Raw genomic sequence first — 25,453 nt, forward strand, 5'->3', positions numbered from 1 at the left:
GCAAACAAGAGGAGGCATTCTTCATAATATTTTGAAATACACATGATACCCTGCTGTATCCTTTATTCATGGTCCCCTAGGCTTTCAACACTTTTCTGCTTTTTGCCACCTAATGTTGCAGATTTATTGAGCCTTTCCCTGTCTCAGATCTGGAATCGGCCATTTCTTAGAGAGGCCCGACTCCCTAGCATTTGGGAATCAAGATCTGAGAGCCATGTGTATTCACTGCTTCTGTGTCATCATCAACTCTAGGCCCTTTCAGTAGAAAAGCAAGAAAATATTTGCATATTTAAACCATGAGATCATTCTGACATATCTAATTCAAATTTTACCTGGCAGGCTTTCCTTAGTTTAGTTTATTTGATATTTTTATTTTATTTTTCTTACAAGCAAAATCTTGGGTTCTAATGATATCAATGCACTTACTTATTTGCTTGTCTGTAGTAGAAGTAAACACTTTCACATTTTTAAGAGCAATATTAATACTAACAAGAAACTTACTAAATAAAGATGAATATTTCTGGTGGTTCTTTTTGTCCTTAAACAATATCATACTAAAAGAGTATATTCAGAGTACTGCCTTCAAAATTGTCTTGGATTATTTAGTTTCTCTGACTGGTTATGTCAAAAATTAAAATAGAGTTAGATTTTTACTAAAATAGAGTTAGCTTTGTATTTCTGTTTTTACTGAGTTTTCTATAACTCCATAACTATTTTTAGTCTAAAGATGTTTGCTTCTTTAAAAGTAGGGTATTGGCTGGGCACAGTGGTTCATGCCTGTAATCCCAGCAGTTTGGGAGGCTTAAGCAGGAGCATGACTTCAGCTCAGGAGTTTGAGATCAGCCTGCGCAACATAGCGAGACCCTGACTTTACAAGTAATAATAATAAAAAAAATTGGCCAGGCATAGTGGCATATACTGAGGTGGGAGGATCACCTGCATCCCGGCGGCTGAGGCTTCAGTAAGCGGTGATTGTGCCACTGCACTCCAGCCTGGGTGACAGAGCAAGACCTCATCTCAAAAAAGTTAAATTAAATTAAAACAGAAGATTATTCCTCCTAATCACCTTCCATATCCTGGTTTTTGTTCTCTTTTACTTCTTTCATCTGTTTATTCCAGTGAAAGAAATAATAATAATGATAGCACGTATTGAGTACTTACCGTAATTCATGCATTCTTCATTCAATGTTACTAATAATGTACATGTAGAGAATAATAAGCACATGACAGATATGATTTTAAGTATACAGACATATTCCAAGTATACATGTTAGGAGCATGGTTTAAGAAGAGATTTATGGTAAATGGCTGAACTTTGCCATTTTTTAGCTTTTCAAGTTACTTACTTCATATAAGTCTTTGGTTTTTTCATCTGCAAAATAGAGATGGTAAGATTTTTTTCTTCATTTCAGGTTTAAATGAGTATAATTATCAAAGATCAAAAACTAAATATTTCAAAGATATTTTCAGATATTGCACTTCTTGGTAAAAATCATAAAGATAGAACACATGAAGATAAAGACAAATGTCAGTTTGGAGTGGATCAACCACACCAGAGGCTCTGAATGAATAGACCCCTGGGGAGACATGGACAACCCTGGCACATGGTGCTCACTTGACAACTGGGAAAACGACAGCTATGTGCTAGGTGCTGACATATAGGTATCTGACATAATCATCATCGCCCAAATCACTTTAAAATAATTATTATTAGTTCATGGTTCAACAACCAGTAAATCTAAAGGTAAGATTACACACTCCTCAGCCTGGTAGCAGAGCCTGAGGTCCTTCTACTAGAATCTTCCTTTTATAGCTAAAAGAATGCCTGGGGGCCATGGGCAATGCACGTGGTTTTCTAAGACACAATCATAAGACTATCTTTCCTGGGGAGGGCATTTGTACATTGGCAAATAAGAGAGTTACCTTCACTGCAAACTCACAACTTTGCCTAAGTAGAAATGACCAGAGAATAAGAATCCACATTTGGAAAACTGAATAACAAAAATTCCCCTTTGTTCTGGGTCTAATCCTGTAGTGTACACTGATTATCTGCCAGGTTTCTCAGAATGATCAGGGAAAGTTGAAAACAGAACCACTTAATTCATTTAAAGATCAAAAGGGTGTGCATATGATATGATTTCATTAAGAATTAAATAATCCACATGATTTCAAGGTTAATGAGAAAAAACTACCCAACATATCTGCTTAAAATTCCCAGAAGGCATTTGAATGAGGAATAAAGGCCTTTAAGAACAGACTCTACTAGGTTTAATAAGAAGTGATTTCCCCTAATTGCAATTTCCTTGAAAAAGATATTCAAGGCCTCAGAGTTTGACAGATTGTAGCAAAGAACTGGTGTAGGATGTTCAACTGGACAAAAAAATGGGAGTTTTGAATTCAGCAAGCTCTACGATCTCTTGAATAGAACCTACCAATTTTACTCTGTGCAGTGCAGGCCCTCGAAAATATCAAATAAAGTTGAAGAGCAAAATGTGTAGAAATTACTTAATTTGTTGATTACAATGGTTTTTCCCATTAGGTCTATTACTCAAGAACGAGGTTAATGACCTTGCAGGAGTCAGGAAGAAGCAAGAGACACTTCAGGGAGCTCAGAATACAAAGCCTGAGGATGAGAAGAGCATGATAAGAGAGCCGCACTCAGCTCAAAGGTGGAGACATCATGACAAGGTGATCTCAGGAGCAAACACGGGGATTCTGCACTCACTGTGAGTAGCGTGGGGATCTCATTCTGAGCCCTAACTCCTTCCAAGAAGTAGATAATTGAATACATCTCAGTCTGGAGTCATGGATTTATTTTTTCTTATTCCAGTTAAGAAAATCATTGGATTTTTAATATTTTGGGCCCAAAGTCTCACTCTGAAAATTTGATGAAAAATCATGATCATGCCACCAAAAAAAATGCACATAATCATACTCTAGCAAAATTTTGCTTGTAATTTCAGGTGTATATAATCTCAAAGCTTTCCTTCCTACTAGTTAAGGACCTCCACTTTATAGGACTAATAAAAGCAGGTAACTCTATTTTAGGGACTTACTCTGCGACACTCTTTGACATAAATCATCTAATTGAATCCTCATCACAACGACATAATGTGGGAATCTATATCTTTATTATCTAGAAGAAGCAAAGTACAAAAAAATTCAGTCATCTAGAAAGTGAGGGTGACTGTTAAGAAGTATGAGGCAGAGACATTATTGGTCTGCTTGGCACCCCTGTGGACCCCGCTCCTTTTTATAGCTTCATGGAGTTACAGACAGCTAGAGATCAGTTCTGTCCAATGACTTGAGAGCAAATCAGAGTGTGTCATTTCTGGACCACAGTTAGAATCAGTTTGTGACCCACTAATTTCCTCCCCTACCCTGCTGACCCTGGAAGCTACTTGTTGAGATGGAGGACAGGTTTGCTGCTAAGAAATGCAAATCCTAATTGCCAATGATGTAAAACCACAAGTTTGTTTCTCACTCACTCTACCTGTACAAAAAAAAAGATGGTAGGGGCCATGCCCATTGTAGTTACTCAAGTCCCCAGGCTGATGGTGGTTCATTGCAGCTCAAGTGCCCATGATTTCTGACATGGAAAATAAAATGTTGGATTATACACTCTACAATTCAACAATTCTAGATCTGCCTCTCAGAAGTGATAAACATTACTTTCCCTCTCATTTCATTGGCAAAGATATTCACTTGCTACTCTGATGGCTAGTATTCAGTTAAACACCAAACTACGTGGCTGTGAAGTTACTTTGTATGTTTGATTCATATGTATAATCAGTTGACTTTAGCTAAAGGCAGTTATGCCTGATCATCTGGGTGGGTAGGCTCAGTGTAATCAGTGACAAGCCTTAAGAGCCAAACTGGGGTTTCCCTGAGAAAGAAGGAATTCCACTTCAAGATTAGGGCCTGAGCTCTTGCCAAAGAGTTCATAGCTTGCCCATCTGCTCTACAAATTTTGGACTTAAAAACCCCTACAATGATGTAAGCCAATCCCTTGAAATAAATAATGCATATAAATGTAAGTAGATAACCTAAGGGTTCTATTTCTCTGGAGAATCCTAACCGATATAGCCACACTAAACTTCAGTAGGGCCTATCTACCGGGCCTGGAAGTAGAAAATCTCTGATCAGCTCTAAGAAACACCAGAATGTCTGAGTCATTATCTTCCAGAAACTACTTGAGTTGCATTGGGTTCTGTGTGAAAGAAAAATAAGTTTACGATAAAACAAGGCTGAATTATTTTTTTTTGTTTAATTTTTAAAAAAACTGTATTGATATTTCTTTGAAGGGTATACAATTAAAAAATAATCACTGGGTTTGTTTTTAAGAAGTAAATACATCCATGTAACCAGTATACAGATTGAGGAAGTAAATGTAGCCAATACCCTCAAGAAATCACCTTCCATTCTATTAAGCTGCTGGATTTTTAAGCTGAATTTTTCTTCACACATGTCTTAGCCTATCTTATCTAATGTACAATCCAAATTGAACTTAGTGTAGTTTATTTGTTTTCAAAGCCAACAAAATTTTTCCCACCAGGAGTACACTAGGGTAAGTTCCCAATAGAACACATATATACGTAACATATTATTGTTGTTGCTAATTAACATTTATCAAATATTTAGATGCCAGGCACTGTGCCAAACATTTTACTAGATGATAGCACAGATAACAATAGGGAAAATATCTCCCAGTCACTGGGCTAATGATCACAGTTTGTCTTAACATTCCTGAAAAGAAAAATCTTGAAGTTAATGCTACCCATTTTACAGATGGGAAAACTGAGGAGGTCACCTGACTTGATAAAGCCAATCTTCAAAGAGAGGATGATCTAACCCTGTAGCATATGCTCTGAGCTACTATTTTGTAGCTTTTCTTGGAATTGGGACTCCACACCATGCTGTGCAAAAATGTGGATTCTGCTATGCTGGGGGTTTGGGTCTAAGTTTGGAGGCTTTTCTTAGCCCATGAATGACAGGGAGTCCTTAACAAATTCCTCTCCCTTCTGGCCTCTGATTCTTCTCCTTCTGGATCTGTGTAGGCAGATTCAACCTTGACTAGTGATGCCCAGTGTCAGGTCCCTGGACACTTAGGGTCAGCAAAGCTGGAATTTGTGAGCTGCTTTTCCCCAGCGGTTATTAAAAGTTTCAAAAACATAAAATTTGAAGAGTGTTATAACAGACATCTGTATACTCTCCTCCCGCATTTATGAACATTTTGTCATATTTGCTTCCATCTCTCTCTTTCTCTTTCCCTCTCTCTCACACACCCACATATGCACACACATACAGAGATGCACACACATATTTTAGACCTCTCTCATATCAACCTTGCACATTCAAGCATCTATCTCTTATCTTTCAAAGACCGTCTCCTTCATAACCACAATTACTATAGGCAGCCCTGGAAAAATTGACAATAATTTTAAAATATCACCTAGTATCCCCTTCTTGTTAAAGTTTTGCTGATTATTCCAAATATATATTTTACAGCTTTTATTGTTTTGAATCAGAATCCCATCAGGGTATGGGATCTCATTTGGTTCTTATGCCATTTCAGTCTGTTGTAGGCTAGAAATACTCTAGCGAATATAATTCCTTAGTATCACTAGCTATACTTCAAGTGCCTAATAGCTATATGTGGCTAATGGTTACTATATTGTACACCAAAGATAAAAAAAATATATTCACTATTACTTGAAGTTTTAACGGACAGGCCTGAGCTGGAACAATTCCTGTATATTTTCTGTTCATGATACTGGCTTTTACAAGAGCCCAAGAGACCTGTTTTCAGGAACAGAAAACCAAACACCGCATGTTCTCACTCATAAGTGGGAGCTGAACAATGAGAACACATGGACACAGGGAGGGGAACAATACATACCAGGGCTAGTCAGAGGGTGAGAGGCATGGGGAGGGAGAGCATTAGGACAAATAGCTAATGCATGTGGGACTTAAAACCTAGGTGATGGGTTGATAGGTGCAGTAAACCACCATGGCACACATTTGCCTATGTAACAGACCTACACATTCTACACTTGAATCCTGGAACTTATAGTAAAATAAAAAATGATCTTAAAAAAGAATGCTGTTTTACAGAATTCCCACGTTCTGGCTTTGTCTGATAAGTGCTTCTTGGTATCTCAGACCTGAAATTTAGATCTAAGTCTTGATTAGATTGAGATTAAATATTTTTGACATGAATAACACACAGGCAATGTTATATTTCCCAAGGTGTCACATCAAAAAGCTCATAATATCAGGTTGTATTACTGTTGCCAATATTATACTTTATTGTCTGGTTACGATCATGATGTCTCTCCATCATTAAACTATGTTTCTCCTTTGTAACTACTAAGTAATTTGTGAGGAGATATTTTGGTACCACGCAAAGTCCCTATTTTTCTAAGCAGATATTGGTCATGCTTTCTGTGTCCATTGATGATTCTTGCCTGAATCAATTATTATCTATTGAGGACTGAAAAATTATTTTTCTTGTTATAATTCTATCATTCTTTCTATGTTCATTAACTGACATTATTTTGTAAAGGGAGTATATCTTTTCTCTATTTTTTTCTTTTTCTTTTTTTTTTTTTTGTTGGAATGCAACTGTGAACTCATAGAATTTTACTTATTTCAATGATTTAAATCAGGTAGTATCTCTCTTATTTTACTCTCACAGCTTCTAACTTTGGCTACCGAGAACTCCTTCGAGCTGGCTACTCCGTCATTTTGTCATGACCACGTTAACTTTCAAGAACTTTCCTTTTTTTTTTTTTTTTTTTTTTTTTTCTGACACATCAAAATTTCTCAAGTTCATCTTGAGATGTACTTTCTCTGGCTTAGGCCTGGAGCAGTCATTTCTCCAAGGAACGCTGGTTGTCTCTTTATTGGGGAATGGTATTTGGCATTCAATATGTGTGTGACCAGTTAGTTGTCCGTGACCTATTTTAATATTTAAAAAATTTAACGGTGAATTAAAATATCAAGCCTCTTTACTTTCAAGTGGAATTATATCAGTTTTGTAAAAAAGTAATGGGTTGATGATTCTAAACTGATTAGAAACTCTAAAGAGTATTTCCATTGACATAGTTTAATTTATAAGGGGAAACGAGGCATTTTACCACTGCAGTAGAAAAAGATCTCAGTCCCTTTCCTGTTCTTCCTCTCTATTTGAAAGAGCAATGCCCAATTTCTAGCCATCTTTAATGACGTTTTAAACTGTGTTTCATCTTAGTACTAAGAGTGTAACAAGATTACAGTTAATAATTTGGAAATTTCCAGCTAAGAAAATTTCCTAGAGGGACATTGGTATTTAAATTCTGAGGCTATTTAGTTCTCATGTAAAGGGATCATCTATTATCATAGAATGCAAGTCAATAAAACAAATTTGACAGAATATTTAGGATAGAACCTCTTCTGGTGAATTTTATACATTTTATATATATACACACACTGTACTTTATATAGAGAGTATATATATATTTTATATATCTAATAGTTTACCACATATATATACACTATATATAATATATAGACTAAATTTATATTTTGTATACTATATTGATACTATATAATATATATACTGTACATAGTAGCCCAGAAAATGTATATATATATACACCAAACCTGTTTTATTTCTCTTTTCCCAAATGTTAAAAGCTTACTTTTAAAACTTTAAACAATCGATTATTTATTATACGCCAGGTGTTCGATAGAGTACTTTTTACATATGTCATAGTTTCTTGATTTTAAGATGCCATCAATTATAATACACAGCATAAATTATTGAGGACAAAAATGAAACATGTTATAAAATCTATAGTCTATTTTAATAACTGTCATGACCATGAATTTAACCATCTCTAATTGGTTAGAAACCAGTTTATTCTTTAGTTTTTTAGTGAAGTTTGATTTAAATCTTTTCACAATAAAGGTAACGATTCATTTGAATCACCTGTGGCTATTGGAAAACATTCGCAGATTACTGACCACGATGGTATACTGCTTTTCATAATCCATGCTATGACATGCTTTTCAACAACTGATAGACAGATGTCAAAGTATATTGAGAAGCAACAGGGATTTGTATGCGTTTCCTCTTTGGTTAATCTTGTTATTTTGTTTTTAACCAGATGGAATTTCTTTAGGTAACATTTTAATCAGAGATATAACTTACAGATTGCAGCCATCTAAGTATGTACAACTCAAAGCGTTTTGAAAGATGCATATATACAAGATAAGGTTGCCACCACTGAAAGACAGAATATTTCATCACCTTAAAAGTTACTGTGTACATACTTTTAGTCCCTCCACTCCAGGAAACCACAAGTCTACTTTTTGGCCCTGTAGGTTAGCTTGTATTTTACAAATTTTTAATAACAGAATTATCCAGAATTTTTGTATCTAGCTTCTTTTACCTCAAGTAATTATTTTGAGATTCACTTAAATTGGTATGTTCATTTCATTTATTTTTTACTGAGTAGTATTTCATTGATTGGAAACATACTATCTGGTCACCTGTTGATGCACATTAGGTTTGTTTCCAGGACTTTTGCTATTTTGAGCAAAGCTACTATTAATATTTATGTACACGTCTTTGTGTTTTCATTTCCCTTGGGTAGATATCTAGAAATGGAATGACAAAGTCATGTGTTCAGTGTAAGTTAAACTTCATAAGAAACTATCAAACAGGTTGCTCAAATTGTTGAAATATTTACTATTCCCCCAGCAGTGTATGGAAAACCCCAGATGTCTTATTTTATTGATTTAAAATTTAATTCCATTGTTGTCAGTGAACATACTTTTGATAGCTAATATTGAGTATCAACTTGATTGGATTGAAGGATGCAAAGTATTTTTCCTATGTGTGTCTGTGAGGGTGTTGCCAAAGGAGATTAACATTTGAGTCAGTAGACTGGGAAAGGCAGACCCACCCTCAATCTTGGTGGGCACCATCTAATCAGCTGCCAGGTCTCCCGGAATAAAAAGCAGGCAGAAGAACTTGGAAAGACTAGACTGGCTGAGTCTTTTGACCTCCATCTTTCTCTCGTGCTGAACATTTCCTGCCCTGGAACATTGGACTCCAAGTTCTTCAGCTTTGGGACCCTTGGACCTTTGATCACAGGCTGAAGGCTGCACTGTCGGCTTCCCTACTTTTGAGGTTTGGGGACATGGACTGGCTTCCTTGCTCCTCAGCGTGCAGACGGCCTATTGTAGGACATCACCTTGTGATCATGGGAGTTAATAATCCTTAGCAAACTCCCCTTTATGTATATATCTATCCTATTCGTTTTTTCCCCACTAGAGAACCCTGACTAATAAAATACTCTTTATTATATCAATCTTTTCAATTTACTGAGGTTTGTTTCATAGTCCAGAATATGGGCTGTCATGGTGAAAGTACCACATGCTCTTGAAAAGATGTTAGATTATGTAAGTATTGGTAGTTTTCATGAATATCAATGAGGTCAAGATGGTCAACAGTATAATTCAAATCATCTATGTCTTTACTGAATTTCTTTCAGGTTGTTTTTCCAATTGCTGAGAGAGTTATAAAAATCTACTATGTGAAATCAACTGTTCCTCCCTTTAATTCTGTCTATTTTTTGCTTCATATATTTTGAGGCTCTGTTATCAGTGACAAACACACTTATGATTGTATGTGTTTGTGATGAATTTTTATTTGACTAAATCGTTATGTCATGTTGTCTAGTCAGTTAAGGCTGCTATAACAAAATACCAGAGGCTGTGTGGTTTACACAATGAAAATTTATTTCTCACAGTTCTGGAGGCTGGGAAGTCCAAGATCAAGAGCCAGCAGACCCCATGTCTTCTGAGCAGTCACTTCCTGCTTTGCCAAAGGCCTTCTTTTCCTTGTATCCTCACATGGCAGAGAGGAGAGATAAAGCTCTCATCTCCTCCTATAAGAGCATTAATCCCATTCATGAGGGCTCACTTGACCCTTATAACCTAATTACCTCCTGAAGACCCCACCCCTAATACCATCAGATTAGACATTAGGATATCAACGTCTAATTTTGGAGTGGAGGGCACAAACATTCAGTTTATAGCATGTTACAATGCTACTTCCATGTTACAATGGCTACAACATCACTAGGTGATAGAAAATCTTCAGCTCCATTAGTCTAATGGGACCACCATTGTTTATGTGGTCCATTCTTGACTGAAATGCATTATGTATCACATGACTGTATTTGTATTTATACAGTATATATTGGGGTCTTGCCTTTTTATTCATTCTAATAATCTGTTTTTAATTGGAATGTTTATTTCATCAGCATTTCATGTAATTATTTACATGGTTGGATGTTGGTCTACTATCTTATTTACTATTCTATTAATTATATTGTTTGTCCCCACTGCTTTTTGCTTCTCTGTTTTGCTTCCCTGCCTGCTTTTTCTTATTAGTAAAATTTTGAGCAATTACATTTTACCGTATCTATTGGCATTTTAGCTGCACCTCATTGTATTTTTAGTAGTGATATATGGATTGAAATATGCATGTCTATCCTTTCACAATCTGTTTAGATTTTATATTGTGCTAATTCACATAAAATGTAGAAACTTTGCAGCCAAAAAGGTCCAATTAGTCTTTCTCAACCATGCCATATGCTAAAGTTTTCACATGCATTATATCTCATTTTATTGTAAAACCTACACAGCAATGCTGTAATTTTGCTTTAAACACTGATTTTTGAAACAGGTTTATTTTTAAAAAGTCTTTAATATTTATTCATATATTGAGTATTTCTGACATACTTTTGTCATGAATATGAGTTTTACCCTGATATTTGCCTTCAGCTTGAAGAACTAACTTTAGCATTTCTTGTAGTGCAACTCTGCTGGCAACAAATTGTGTTGTTCTTTTTAACCGAAAATATCTTTATTTGTCTTCATTTAGTTGCAAGATACAGAATTCTTGGTTGAGAGTTTTTGTTTGTTTAGTTCTTGCCAACACGTTACAGATATTTTTTCAATGCTTCTGACTTCAATAGTAGTGAAAAATACTTGGTAATTTCAAATTATTTCTCCTCTTTATTTAATATGTAGTTTTTCATTTTATTCCAAAATTTTGACCTTCATCATTTCTGATGAGAACCCTTATTGCTCTTCTCCATGTAACATGTAATTTTTCTCTGATTGCTTTAAAGTCATTCTCTTTACCTTTGATTTTCAGTCGTTTGGTGCTGATGTTCTTACCCACGCTTTTCTTCATATTTGTCCTCTTAGCGTTATATTGAGTTTATTGAAATTAGGAAAATTTTTGTTTGGCCATTATTTTTTCAAATATTTTCCTGTCCCATTCTGTCTCTTCTCTCTTTCTGAGACCACAATCATCACATATATAATCATCACACAATATATAAACATTTTAATATTGTACCGCTGGTTCCTGAGGCGCTCTCTCTCTCTCTTTCTTTCTATGTTTAGTCTATCTCTAGTTCAGATTGGAAAATTCCTATAGATCCCTCTTCAAGTTCATTGACTATTCTCTGCAATTACAATTCTGCAATTACACCCATCCCTCTTTTCAAAATATTTCAGATATTATTTCTTTTCTAAGATTTAATTTTGGTTATTTTTTCATATATTCTATTTCTATTCTGAGATATCCTATATTTTCACTAAAAATTGACTTTCTTCTTTAATTTCATTGAGCACATTTAGAGCAACTATTTTAAAGTGCTTGACTGCTAGTTTCAGCATTTGTATAATCTCAAGATTTTGCCTCTGTTAGCTGTCCCTTCCCTTGAGAATGATCACATTTTTCTGATTCTTCTTAAGTCTGGCAATATCAGATTGCATCTGAGTGTGGAGAATGTTTTGTCAATGGCATCGTGGATTTATTACATTCCTCTGGAGAATGTGATGTCTTTGTTTTAGCTGACAATTTAGTTGGCTAGACTCAAACTGCGGTCTTGTCTCACCCATGGTAGCAGCGGCTCAAATCATGGTTTGTTTCTTTATCTTTTAATGGAATTGCTTTCAGTTTGTTTAGGGGTCAGTTATATTCTTACAGAGTGTCCACACAGAAACTAGGGTTTTCCTTCTCTTACTTTCTCCCTTCTAGGATTCCCCTCACCTTCTGCTGGTTATGGTTACCCTGGGTTCCCTTGTTTTATTCTTCAGACCAGAAAGTCAGTGGGTTTTCCATTGGAACTTGAGTCATCCCATGCCATGCTGGAATGCAATAACCCTCTGGCAAAATCTGCAAGAACATAGAACTCAAATCATGTTTTTCCACATTCATCATGTCAATTCTGCTCCAAAATCATTCTGCCTTTGATTTCTATCCAGAGTCTTGTGGAAGTTGTTTTGTACATTTTCCTCATACATGTTGATCTGCTAGAAGCATACACCACCATATCAGAAGTGGAACCTTTTTAGCTGAAAATTATATTTTTGGACGTTACATAATTTCTAGTGGAGGTCAATGCGAGAACAACCTGTTAAAGTTGGCCTTGAATTGTCAGTGAAAAGACGAAGTGGAGAACAGTTTTAATAGGAAGAGACCAGAGACCAGAGCTGGTAAGACAAGCTGGGAGGCTTTTACAAATGTCATGTCATGAGAAGATTAGTGCTTGAGATTGATGAGAGGAGGCGGATTTTGAAGATATTTAAGAAGCAAAATTGACAGAGCTCGATGTGCTAGTGTTTGGCAAGTGCAAGAGAGGGATATATGAGAATGGGTCTCAATGTTTTGTTTGAATGAGTGACAACATAGATTGAAATGAAAGAAACAGGAACAGCACTTTTTTCAAGGGAAGGAAGTGGGTAGAAGGAGTCCAGTTTTGGAAATTCTGAGTTTGAGAAACTTGTGGACAACCAAAATGAATATGTTTATTATAAGCAATTTGATGTATGGGTTTGGGTTTGGACCTTTAGCAAGGAAGTCAAGATTCAAGTGCGTTTGGCACATGTGTGGCAGTGAAACTCTGGAAGTCAATGGTACTTTTTTCTTGTGGGCAGAGGCAGCTGATGGAGCCTTGTGGGGAAAAAATTGAAGGGACCTTGTGGTGAGCTTCATCTGGTTGAGCAGAAGGCAGCCTGGATTGATTGTCCAGAGGCGTGAAAGTTGGTAGGCCAAGTAGTGAACCTGCTTCAGCAATTCAAGCATGATGCCCTCTGAGATAAATAAAGAGGGTGCGAGGATGGCTAGAGAGTGAGATTTTCTGGACATTTAAAGCCAACAGAACTTGTTTAATACTTGCATATCTTCTTAATACATGCTATTCTGGTTATGAATGAAAAGCAAACAAACAATAAACAAGGTTTCCCACAAATGTCTCGCCTCTCACCTGCAGCCAGTCCCCATATTGCAGCATTTCTGATCTGGTGACAGGGAAGGAGTTCATGGTCCCATCATGCTGATGTAGATTAAGGCTGGATAGAGCAATGAGTAAACTTATGGTGCGACCTATGAATTTCAAAGCAAAGACTTAGGGAAACACTGTAAACCTCCAGTGATCACATTCTGCCCTAGAAAGTCTTCAATTATTTACTCTTTTTATCACTTGCAAGTTCTTTTCTCTGCTATTCCACTGGACTATTTCTCTCCTCTGAGTCCTTTAGAGCCTCACTTTTATCACTTGCAACATTTAAAGTAATCCCTTAGACTTTGGACCTGTCAGTTATTTACAGGCAAATGGCAGAGCTGCCATGTCAAGACTGCAGATACAGACTGCTTTAAGACTCCTTTCTATTTTGCATTATTTATGTCAGAATGAGCCTAGCTTTTCCTGAAGTCCTCCCTCCTAACTCTCTTTTTACATTCTCTGGAGCTCCCAAACTGAGCTCTGGAGGCAAGAATGGTTCTTATCAGAAGGCAAAAAGAAAAACAACTTCTTTGTAAGGAATAGGAATATTTTTATTCATAGGCAAGTCCAAATAACGCATTTAGGTATTGTCTATGATATCCCATGACACAGTGAGCTGAAAACTTTTTGTAAAATTCAAGACAGTTTGAGTGCATCCATACTTTGAAACAAGACATAGACTGTATTACCTGTAAAATTGGCTTCTGTTGAATAATGGGACTCAGATTTTTCTTATGGTATGTACACATGTATGTATGGATGCATGTTTGTATTATTAAACATGTATAATACATACTAGGTGGCCAAGCCATCTTTTAAGTGATTTACAAACATTTACTTGTTTAATCCTTGTAATAACTCCATGCGGCTGGTCTGTTTATAGTCCCATTTTATATATGAGCATGCAGCAGCACAAAATTTTGAGGGACCAAGGGCATGACAAAGTAAATAGCTTCCTCAATGTTATGCAATCATAGGGGATGGGGTGGGATTTCAGTCCAGGTTTGGCTCTGAAGTCAGTGTTTTTAACTAGTGTGCTTCACTGCTTCTCTTAATTCTGAACCACCTGATCCTCACTACAAAATGAAAAATTTCAGCAATTGAATTCCAAGATATTTTTCCCTATTTAAGGTTTATTATAGTGTCAGTGTCTTGAAAACCTTTGAAAACACCATGAAACCTTGATGACTTGTTTACCTAGCAAATGAATGTTCTCATAGTTCAAATATTTTTAAATTAATAATCTTCTGCTCGTGCATCAGCGATTACTAAAACACACTGATCTGATATGAATGCCAATTATGTGTGAAATATAATGCAGAAACCTGGCCTTACCCTTTCAGGCTCCCATTAAAAATTCCATATGCACAGAAAAGTCTTTTCTTCCGGTTACACGATGGATGGTCAGTGGTGATTTCCTGAGTGTGTTTTCTCCCCAGTACCTAGGATTGTGTGGCAGATTAAAGATGGCCACACATTCTTTGACACTCTTCCCAGTGAGAGAAGGAGTCCATGTTCTTTCTGTTGAGTTTGGGTGGGTTCTGTACCTGCGTTGATCAACACAACTCGGAATAGTGACACTAAATTGGTCTCTGTGTCAAGGCCAATTGAACCTGGAATAAGAATAAGGCCAATAAGAACCTGGAAGCTTCTACATCCTATATTGACACACTCATTAGAAGAACCCAGATGTGATGCAGGCACCAGATCCAGGTGGTGGAAGATCATTCAGAGAGGAACCTTAGCCCCCAGCCCAAAGCCCTGGTTGAGGTTCCATCAGATCCATCATCAGCACTGACTTGCCAGCCACCTCACTGAGCTGTAACAGTTCATGCTGTGTGAGATGGATACGCCATTCCCAACGGGCCTTACACGTATGTCATCCTCAGCAAAACAAATGATTTTTATTTTAAGATGCTAGTTTTTGGGGGCTATTTTTTAATGTAGCAACAGACAAAACAGGCAGAGTGTAGGTAAGTTGCAAGGGCTACATTAATGTAAGTGTGTCAGTTATAAATACTATAGGCAGGCTACCATCCAGGTTTTGTGGGGCCTAAAGCTTGTACAATCAGGGGGAGGCATATTTAAAATTAATTCAAGAATTATGAAAACAAAATTAATTTTTTCAGGAAATATTTATTTAGAATGAGAAAATAAATCACAAAAAGATACGGAAAACTTTGAGAAAATGGACTAAGGCAGGTAGGACTGGGGTGCCAGAGTTTTCCTCAAAGCCCCTGCTCTACCTTCAGCTCTCGGATATTCCTGCTTGCCTGTGCCACAGAGGTGGTCACCCCATGCCAAACCTACTGGCTGCTCCTTCTTAACCAGTCTAGGTTCACAGTGGGTTTGTGGGGACAACTCTGTTATTTTGGGCCCTGTCAATTTTAGACTGATCCTTATTTCTTGGGTTTTGAGGCTTTCTTAACATTCCTGTCTCTCCTCTCCATGGCATTAACACTCTGTCTAGTATCTGTGGTTGCTTTTGAGCTGGAGCTTCCTCCTGTCCCTTCAAATGATTTGCCTCTTTTTCCTTAGGGTTTTTCTTTTTTTTCTTTTACCCTTCCTACATTGAAATTGGCTTTTGCTTGTACCCTGGGAATGATGCACTTTACTGATCCTCTCCTAAGAGCACTGGAGTCCAGGATATGGATAGTGTTTTGTGAGCGGTCTCTCGTAGCGGTCAAGTACATCCTGCTTGTGCATAACTGAAGAGGGTCCCTTCTGGTCTCCTGCCCTGCTCCCGGTCTTACTGGTGAATGGCTGTGGGAGGCCATAGCAAGAAGGTTGGGAGTGAGTGCAAATTTCTCTTATGTCTGTACCTGCAGTTGCTCTGAACTGACACTTGACCTTCAATAATTTGTTAAATTCTGGTCGTCTTCTTCTTACTTACCTGAGTGGCAGCCACTTGTATCTCTGAGTTCTGTTACAAGTGAGAGAACAAGAATTTCATGTTGGAAAGGGGTGCCCTTGTTTAGAATTCAGGGTATGTACTTGCCTTTCAACCTCGGTTCTCCGATGGCCTCAAGGAAAGTGACTGATTGTGACCAAACCAGCTACATGGTGGGAGTTATGCTCTTTAAAATTTTCTTCATCCCAAGTGGAAGTAGAATTCTATTCTTTTAGGAGATTAACAATAACATAAAACTCTGAAATGAAAGAGAGAGGCAGGGTGAGGAAGGAAAAAAAGAAAGAAGGAAGGGAAAGAGGAAGAAAGGAAGGATGGAAAGTAGGAAGGCGGGCTGTATATAGCACTTCATTATTCTTAATATGTAATACCCACATCTTACATTACTAACCAAATTTTATTAAGCCCTTACTGAGCCAGGTACTCATTAAGCCAGGTCCTGCCTATTTTAAGCTTTCATATATGTAATCTCATTTAATTATCACGTCAATCTTATGACAGGCATACTAATATTACACTCATTTTACTAATATTTTACTCAGTTATAATACTCATTTTCTAAGTCTTGAGACTTAGAAAGCTTATTTTGCTCATGATCATACAGCTAGGCTTTTTGTCATAAGTACTAAGCTTGTTCCTTTTTATGTAAGCTGTCCAAACATGTTTATGGTATCTATAGATATTATTGCTTTAATTTACAGATGAAGACGCTGAGGTTAAGAAACAAGTAACTGCTATGAGATCATAAAGAAAACGCATAAGTGGTAGAAACAATTAGAAAAGAGATGCTTTGATTTTAAGTTGCAAGTGCTCTTCATTCCACAAAGATACTGGAAATGGCTTGAAGCAGGGTCCATGGAGTATCTTCTCTAAACTCTCCACAGCACCTTATAATGCTCCTAATGCATAATGAAACTTAAATAAATCTTACTGAATTAAAAAGAAAGAAAAAACATGAGAGGAAGTCATCGAGAATGGAGAGAGGGAGAGAAACAGAAATAGAAGAAAGATTATAAAGATGAAAAGGACAAGAAGAACAGTCCATATTTATAAAATATTTTAGAAGAAAAATAAAATTTCCTTCTACGTGCTGTCAGGACATGCTTTTTAATTTGTGGAAGTCACACACTGCAGATGTTGCCTTCCGGGTTGCTGGTCGGATCACCATGACAAAGGCGCTGCCTCATCTATAAATAGACAGTCAGATTGATTTCACATCCTGCCCTGGTTCTTCCGACTGCCTGATGGGCGTGACAGCACAATCGATGAGTGATCCCATCCACTCTGACTGCACAGGCCTCGCCTGCACTGTCTTCTGGAAGATGACAATCAGGCTCATTAAATCCAGTACAAAGAAGCTTCAAAGACATTTGTCCTATCAGAGAAATTGAGCCTGAGTCTATTACCATTGCATCAAAAGGAACTGAGATTTAATCAGCCATCCAGCCCAAACCTATTGTTAGTAAGACAATTTGAATCTTTCCTTTGCCTGTTTGGATCAATGTTAACCGGAACTTCAATGGCCAGAGTTGATGTCCGTTCCAGTCCAGGTATAAAAAAGCTATTCAACTGGACATTGATAGGTTTCCATCGTAAGCGTTGCTTTAACGTATTTGAGGTACCTGGAACTGTGGCCTGAAAAACTAACCCTGAGTCCTGCCACAGAAATTCTTGACCTTGGGCAAGTCATTTAACTACCCTGAGCCCCAGTGTTTCCTTCCCACTGTGTTTAGGAGCATAGATTATGCACTGTGTCAAAGCCTCTGTGAACTTGAGAGTCTCTGAAAGTCAGTGCCCTCACATATAAATATAAACAACAGTAGCATGTCCCTCAGAAGTTGCTATGAGCATTCCATAAAAGGAGTGCCTTGTCCGTGGCTTCCTGGTCACAGGATGATGACGAGAATGATGACAGACTAATCATTCAGTGTATGAATGCAAAAAGAACAGTTAAATTGTAATTTTAGAAATATTAAGGTGACAGCTATTATTATTATTGTTATTAGAAATATTTAGAGTGCTTAGTCAAGGTGTCCATTAGTATGTATTCATTCATTTAATTAGCATGTATTATGGACATATTATGCAATTGAGCTACTTATAAAACCAGAAACAACTTTTGTCTGTTATAACAAAGATCAAGAATCACATACTGATTTCTGGTTTTGCATAGACCAGTTCCACAGTGATCTGAGAAGTTTCACCCCTACATAGAGGGTCAGATTCAATGCCATTTCTCATGCTGGTCTTCAAAGCTGACATGCCTGTGAACAAGAAAGACCAGGTCTGAGGGCCTAAAGGCAACTTTGAAATTGCTTTGTTAAGTATGTGGAATTCAAAGTTATTTTTCATTTAAACCTAACCCTATTCTTGTGAGGGAAGTCTCCATTTATTTGAAGATTTCTTTAATGCTCTGCCATTGTTTTAATACCATGCTTGTTTTGCACTCTAGAATAGTATATAAAAAGTCACAGCAAACCCAACACATCTATGTAAAAGCCAGTGATGGAACTGGAGTCCCATGTAGGGCAGGGAACTCTTGTCTCTACCTAGAAACTCAGCAAATACATGTATTGTCACCTCCCCAGGGAGTGAAACCTGAGCCCCAGAGTAGAGTGTGCTGGGCTGCCCACAGCCCAGTTCTGAATCCAGATCATAAGAGGCTGTCTGTGTTGTGCTAACCTCCTTCCTCCCTGATGGCAATGCAGAGCCAGGCAGAGGACCGAGGAATACAGAAATATGACTGGATTTACATGTTATTATAGAAGACACTTAGGACTGATCTTGCATTTTTACTTTGCTATGGTGCTGAGAGGTTTTCTGTATCTACCTCAGAACATTACCCCGGCTATGCAGGTCATCTGAGTCAAAGAACTGGTTTGGCAAAACCCGATAACCAGATCAACCTGAGGTTTTCATTTGCAGCTAGATTGACTTAGGGATGGGGTAGATAACTCCTGGGTGTAGAAAAAGTCCAAACTCTCACTCATGAAGAAATGTCCTTCTCTTAGATGTAACACCTTTCATTCTCCAAAGGATTTAAGCTTCCAGTGCTGAGACCCTTGGTGGGAGAACTGCTTTTAGGAGTGAGTCTTCAGCATCAGTTCCTTTCTGTTCCTAAATTTTTGAAGGTGGTGTTGGAGGAACCCATGGGCGGGTAGATGAATAGCAGAGGACAGCCTGAAAACAAAGGGAGAGGAGGCTGGGAAAGACCAAGACAAATTAAGTAGGTTATATTTAGCAAGGGGGAAATCAATATTTGTACTTTGTATCAGAGGCTATATTACCCCTTTCTCCAATAGTCTTTAATCTTTTAATTTTCACAGCATTCTATTAGAGAGTCATTGCTATAATTCCCATTTACAGATGACAAATGGAGACTCAGTGAAGTTCAGTGGCTGGCCAAGGTCACAGGATTACTAAAAAGCAGAGCTGCAGGAGTTCAACTCTGCCAGACCCCAAAGCCCTTGATCTCCACTCCACCTAATGCCTCCAGGGGTGATAGTGTTTGGGTGGGTGGGGACAGTAATCCCTAAAATGCCCTTTGTTTTCATGTCTGCCATCCAGAGCAAATTCTTCCTCTGAACCAGCCCCAAATCCTCTGGTCAGCCTCCCCGTAGCTTCATACTGTTCTCCCTCCCTGTCTCCTAGATTCCGGTATCACATGTCTATGTCACACACTGCAGATAGCCCAACCCCCACAGTTTAGGGGAGTATCTCATTGTATTTCAAGCAAAAACCTGATTTCATGTGCATCTTATGCCTTTTGCATGACTGGTGAATGTCTTGTCCACATTAAGTGCTCAATAAATCCTGCTCTGGATACTAGCAAACGTGGATAATTAATGCTAAGGGAACCAAACAGCAGCTCTGTGAATTTCTGTGACCAAGATACTGATCGTTGTCTGAAATCACATGAAAACAGAGTTCATCCAGGCACACACACCCCTGGGCCGTGTTTGCACAACTCTTCCATTTGCATTACCTTCTCTCCTGCAGATAAACAGTAGATTATCCCTTGCCAATGAATGGAGCTCATTCTGTTCTTGCTAATGGGAAAGTAAAAAAGTCTCACTCCTTTAGAATGTGGCTTCCAGAAGAAGGAGGTGATGTGAAAGTCACAGTAATCCCAGAACCAGGCAGATGGGCGCATGGGACTGAGCTCACTGTATGTTGTGGCTGCTATGGCACACAGTGGATTTTCCACAACAACTCAGTCTAGATACTGGGAATTTTCTGTTTATGGCTGCATTTTCTCATATTTGTGGGATTGTACTATATTGAATTACAAGGGTGAAGTGATATGGAGGAAAATATTATTTATTATGAATAGAGGATATCTAATTCAGTCCTTTGTTTACATTCATTCTTTGATATCATTTTTTAAAAAGTTACATGAATATGCCCTAGCTCTTGTATCTTTTATTCTTCACCTGTTAATGAACATTTGGGTTATTTCCAGGTTTTGGTTATTTTGAGCAACACTGCTTTAAAAATTCATGTAGAACTGTTTGTGTGAACATATGTTTTTATTTCTCTTGAGTAAAACCCAGAAGTAGAATTATTGAGTCATATGATAAGTAGATATTTAACATTACAAAATCTGCCAAACATTTTTCCAAAGGTCTTATGCCATTTTACACTCTCACCAGCAATGTATGAGTTCCAGTTGCTCTATGTCCTCATCAACACTTACTATATTGCTAGTCATTTTAGCACAGGCCAATCTGGTTGACATGCAACTTCGCAATAATTAAAGAGCAGCCATCACCACCATACATCTTCAGAAACACAAAACTGACCCAGAAAGAGAACAACTGGTGATATGGTTTGGCTGTATCCTCAGCCAAATCTCACCTTGAATTGTAATAATCCCCATGTTTCAAGAGTGGGAGTGGGTGGAGATAATTGAATCATGGGGCAGTATTCCCCATGCTGTTCCTGTGATAGAGAGTGAGTTCTCACAAGATCTGATGATCTTATAAGGGGCTTCCCCCTTCACTCAACACTCATTCTCTCTCCTGCTGCCCTGTGAAGAGGTGCCTTCCGCCATGATTGTAAGTTTCCTGAGGCCTCCCAGCCATGCCAAACTGTGAGTCAATTAAACCTCTTTCCTTTGTAAATTACACAATCTTGGACAGTTCTTTATATAATAGCAGCATGAGAACAGACTAATACAGTAAATTAGTACTGCAGAGAGTGGAGTGCTGCTATAAATATACCCAAAAATGTAGAAGTGACTTTGGTTCTGGGTAATAGGCGAGGTCTGAACAGTTTGGAGGGTTCAGAAGAAGATGAGAAAAATGTGGGAAAGTTTGGAGCTTTCTAGGGACTTAGAAGGCTCAGAAGACGGGAAGATATGGGAAAGTTTGGAACTTCCTAGAGACTCGTTGAATAGCTTCGACCAAAATGCTGATAGTGATATGGACAATGAAGTCCAGGCTGAGGTGGTCTCAGATGAAGATAAGGAACTTGTTGGGAACTGGAGTAAAGGTCATTCTTGCTATGCTTTAGCAGAGACTGGTAGCATTTTGTCCCTGCCTTAGAGATCTGTGGAAATTTGAACTTGAGAGATATGACTTGCAGTATCTGGGAGAAGAAGTTTCTAAGTGGCAAGGCGTTCAAGATGAAGCAGAGCATAAAAGTTTGGGAAATTGGCAACCTGACGATGCGATAGAGAACCCTTCAAGCCTGTAATCCCAGCACTTTGGGAGGCCGAGATGGGCGGATCACGAGGTCAGGAGATCGAGACCATGCTGGCTAACACGGTGAAACCCCGTCTCTACTAAAAAATACAAAAAATTAGCCGGGCGAGGTGGCGGGCACCTGTGGTCCCAGCTACTCCTGAGGCGGGAGAATGGCGTGAACCCAGGAGGTGGGGCTTGCAGTGAGCTGAGATCCGGCCACTGCACTCCAGCCTGGGCGACAGAGCGAGACTCCGTCTAAAAAAAAAAAAAAAAAAAAAAAAAAAAAAGAAAAACCCATTTTCTGGGGAGAAATTCAAGCAGGCTGAAGAAATTTGCGTAAGTAACAAGGAGGAATGTTAATCACCAAGACAATGGGGAAAATGCCTCCAGGGCAAGCTAAAGACCTTCATGACAGCCCCTCCTATCACAGGCCTTGAGGCCTAGGAGGGAAAATGGTTTTCTGGGCCAGGTCCTGGGCCCCGCTGCTGTGTGCAGTCTTGGGACTTAGTGCTCTGCATCCCAGCCACTCCAGCCATGGCTAAAAGAGGCCAAAGTACAGCTCAGGCCGGTGCTTCAGAGGGTGTAAGCCTCAAACCTTGGCAGCTTCCACATGGTGTTGGGCCTTAAGGTGCACAGAAGTCAAAAATTAAGGTTCACAAATCTTCACCTAGATTTCAGATGATGTATGGAAACTCCTGGATGTCCAGGCAGAAGTTTGCTGCAGGGGCCGAGCCCTCATGAAGAACTTCTGTGAGGGCAGTGCAGGAGGGAAATGTGGGGTGGGAGCCCCCACATAGAGTCCCCACTAGGGCACTATCTAGTGGAGCTGTGAGAAGAGGGCCACTGTCCTCCAGACTCCAGAATGATAGATACACCAACAGTTTGCACACTGCACCTACAAAAGCTGTAGATACTCAATGTCAGCCCAAGGAAGCAGCTAGGAAGCGGGTTGTACCCTGAAAAGCCTCAGGGGCAGAATTGCCCAAGGCTGTTGGAGCCCACCTCTTGAATCAGTGTGACCTGGATGTGAAACAAGGAGCCAAAGGAGATCATTTTAGAATTTTAAGCATAATGACTACCCTATTGGATTTTGGACTTGCAGGGGGCCTGTAGCCCCTTTGTCATCATCAATTTCTCCCATTTGGAACAGGTGTATTTACCCAATACCTGTATCCCCATTGTATCTGGGAAGTAACAAACTTGCTTTTGATCTTACTGGCTCATAGGCAGAAGGGACTTGCCTTGTGTCAGATGAGACTTCTGACTTGGACTTTTGGGCTAATGCAGGAATGAGTTAACACTTCAGGGGACTGCTGGGAAGGCATGATTGTGTTTTGAAATGTGAGAGCACGCAATTTGGGAGGGTCCATGGGGTAAAATGATATGGTTTGGCTCTGTGTCCCCAGCCAAATCTCACCTTGAATTATAATAATCTCCATGTGTCAAGAGTGGAACCCGGCGGAGATAATTGAATCATGGGGGCAGAATTCCCCATGCTGTTCTTGTGATAAAGAGTGAGTTCTCATGAGACCTGATGCTTGGCATGCATTCTCTCTCCTGCTGCCCTGTGAAGAGGTGCCTTCCACCATGATTGTAAGTTCCGTGAGGCCTCCCCAGCCATGCTGAACTGTGAGCCAATTAAACCTCTTTCCTTTATAAATTATCCAGTCTCAAGTGTATCTTTATTAACAGCATGAGAAAGGACTAATACAACTGGCAAAAAGGAGTTCACATTATAGACAACTAAACATTTAGCACTTTTCTACCTAATTTTGCTTCTGGCAAGAGCATGAGCTCTAGATTTCAGTCCTGGCCCTACCACTTACCAGCTTCATGTCTGTGAGCAAGTTAGTTAGCCACTCTGAGCCTTGTTTTCTTACCCTTAAAAAGAGGCAGTTATACCCACACTAGCGGATTGTTGAGAGGATTACATTTTATAAAAAAGTAAATAGAAAGACGTGTATCGGGGATTTAAAGAATAAGAGGAGTAGTAATTATTTTTATTATTTCCATGGGCAGTAGGATTTTTAAAAATGTGTTACTCTTTGCAGGTAGTTCAAAGACTATTGGGAAGGACAGAGAGGGAGATAGGCCATGCGGGTGAGGTCAAAATCAGTACCTCCTTCTGAGACTCCTCAGAAGGAAGGACTACTTCAATCAGTCAGGACTCAAGGCAGCAAGGCTGGTGTTGAGGGAGGAAGGGAAGAGCAAGGAAGCTTCCGAGAGAAAGTAATGCCTAAGCAAAGCTATGGGACAGTGAGCATCGCTGAGCTGTTAGATGGTTTAGAGGCAGAGTTTTAGATCCTTTTAAAGTAGGTCTTCTTTCTAGGGAATAAAATGTAAAACATCAGATTCAGATTCTTGTGGATTTGGTTTTCTTTATTAATGGTGCCTAATGGCCTGTAATTAAGGCACAACTTGTTAGCTAAACCAACAATTACCATTTGTTTGAAGTGCAAAAAGAGAATAATGAATGGCCTTATTCAGCAGTTTTCCCCTTCTTTAATGGTTTGAGCAAGAGTTGGTTTTCAGTCTCTCTCTCTTTCTCACTCTCTCCTTACCCCCTCATTTTAGCTTCTCTTCCTTTTTTTCTTCCTCACTCCCTACATCCTTCACTGCACCCAGACACACACACACACACACACACACACACACACACACACACACACACAGTGGAATTCCTCAGCTTATATATAAATTGGCTCTCTTTTTAAGCATTTGGGGAAAATTTTCCATCATTTAAACTTATTTCACAGCTTTCGTTACCACTCAACCTTTTCCCCAACACCTGATGTCCGTTTAAAATGAGTTCCCAATTGGAAGTAGGTGAGGCTGGGTGGGAAGGACGGAAAAGCCAAGTGGGCCTGGTGTGTCTTGGTTAGATGGCAGAACACCTGAGAGGCAGGGCTGCTCTGACGCTCAGCTCAGCTCTAGTATGAGATGGATTTTCTGTTGGAGAGAACCATTGTTGCTGTAACATAGGCAGAAATGAGAGAGAGAGAGAGAGAGAGAAACTGACTGAGACTTGGGGTAGTGTCTTTGGCGACAAACACATCTGACTCAAATCCTGGATCTGGCCCTTATTTACTCACAGTGGTGAGTTTTCAACCACTCTTTCATTTTTCTTACCTTTAAAATGAGGTTATAGATACATATACACACATACACATACATATGTGTGTGTATGTATGCATGTATATGGAAGACTTTACCAGAATTGAATAATATAAAATTCCACAGTATGATGCCTGCCACATAGTGTCTCATATATTTTAATAGCTATTACTTATTTTTATGAACTAACTTGCCCCCACCCCAAAATTCATATCATGAAGTCCTCAGCCCCAATATGACTGTATTTGGAGACAGGGGCTTTAAGGAGATAATTAATTAAGGTGGTCTAAGGGTGGGGGCCCTATTCTGATAGGATTGATGTCTTTATAAGAAGAAGCAGAGACACCAGAGGCCTCTCTTTCTCTCTCTGTGTATGCACAGGACAAAGA

The 25,453-nt window shown here is 38.7% G+C and overlaps 1 long non-coding RNA gene across 1 annotated transcript in view; it reads left to right on the plus strand.

Moving 5' to 3' along the window:
* Positions 1–872: 872 nt before the first annotated feature.
* LOC110741026 overlaps positions 873–25,453 on the plus strand; it is a 48,756-nt gene continuing 24,175 nt past the window's right edge. Inside the window, exons 1-2 of the long non-coding RNA XR_002516519.2 lie at positions 873–1,662; positions 2,540–2,726. This is a non-coding gene — a long non-coding RNA (uncharacterized LOC110741026). The remainder of the gene's footprint in view (positions 1,663–2,539; positions 2,727–25,453) is intronic.

Source organism: Papio anubis, chromosome 14 (genome assembly GCF_008728515.1).
Source record: "Papio anubis isolate 15944 chromosome 14, Panubis1.0, whole genome shotgun sequence".
Lineage (NCBI taxonomy): Eukaryota > Metazoa > Chordata > Mammalia > Primates > Cercopithecidae > Papio > Papio anubis.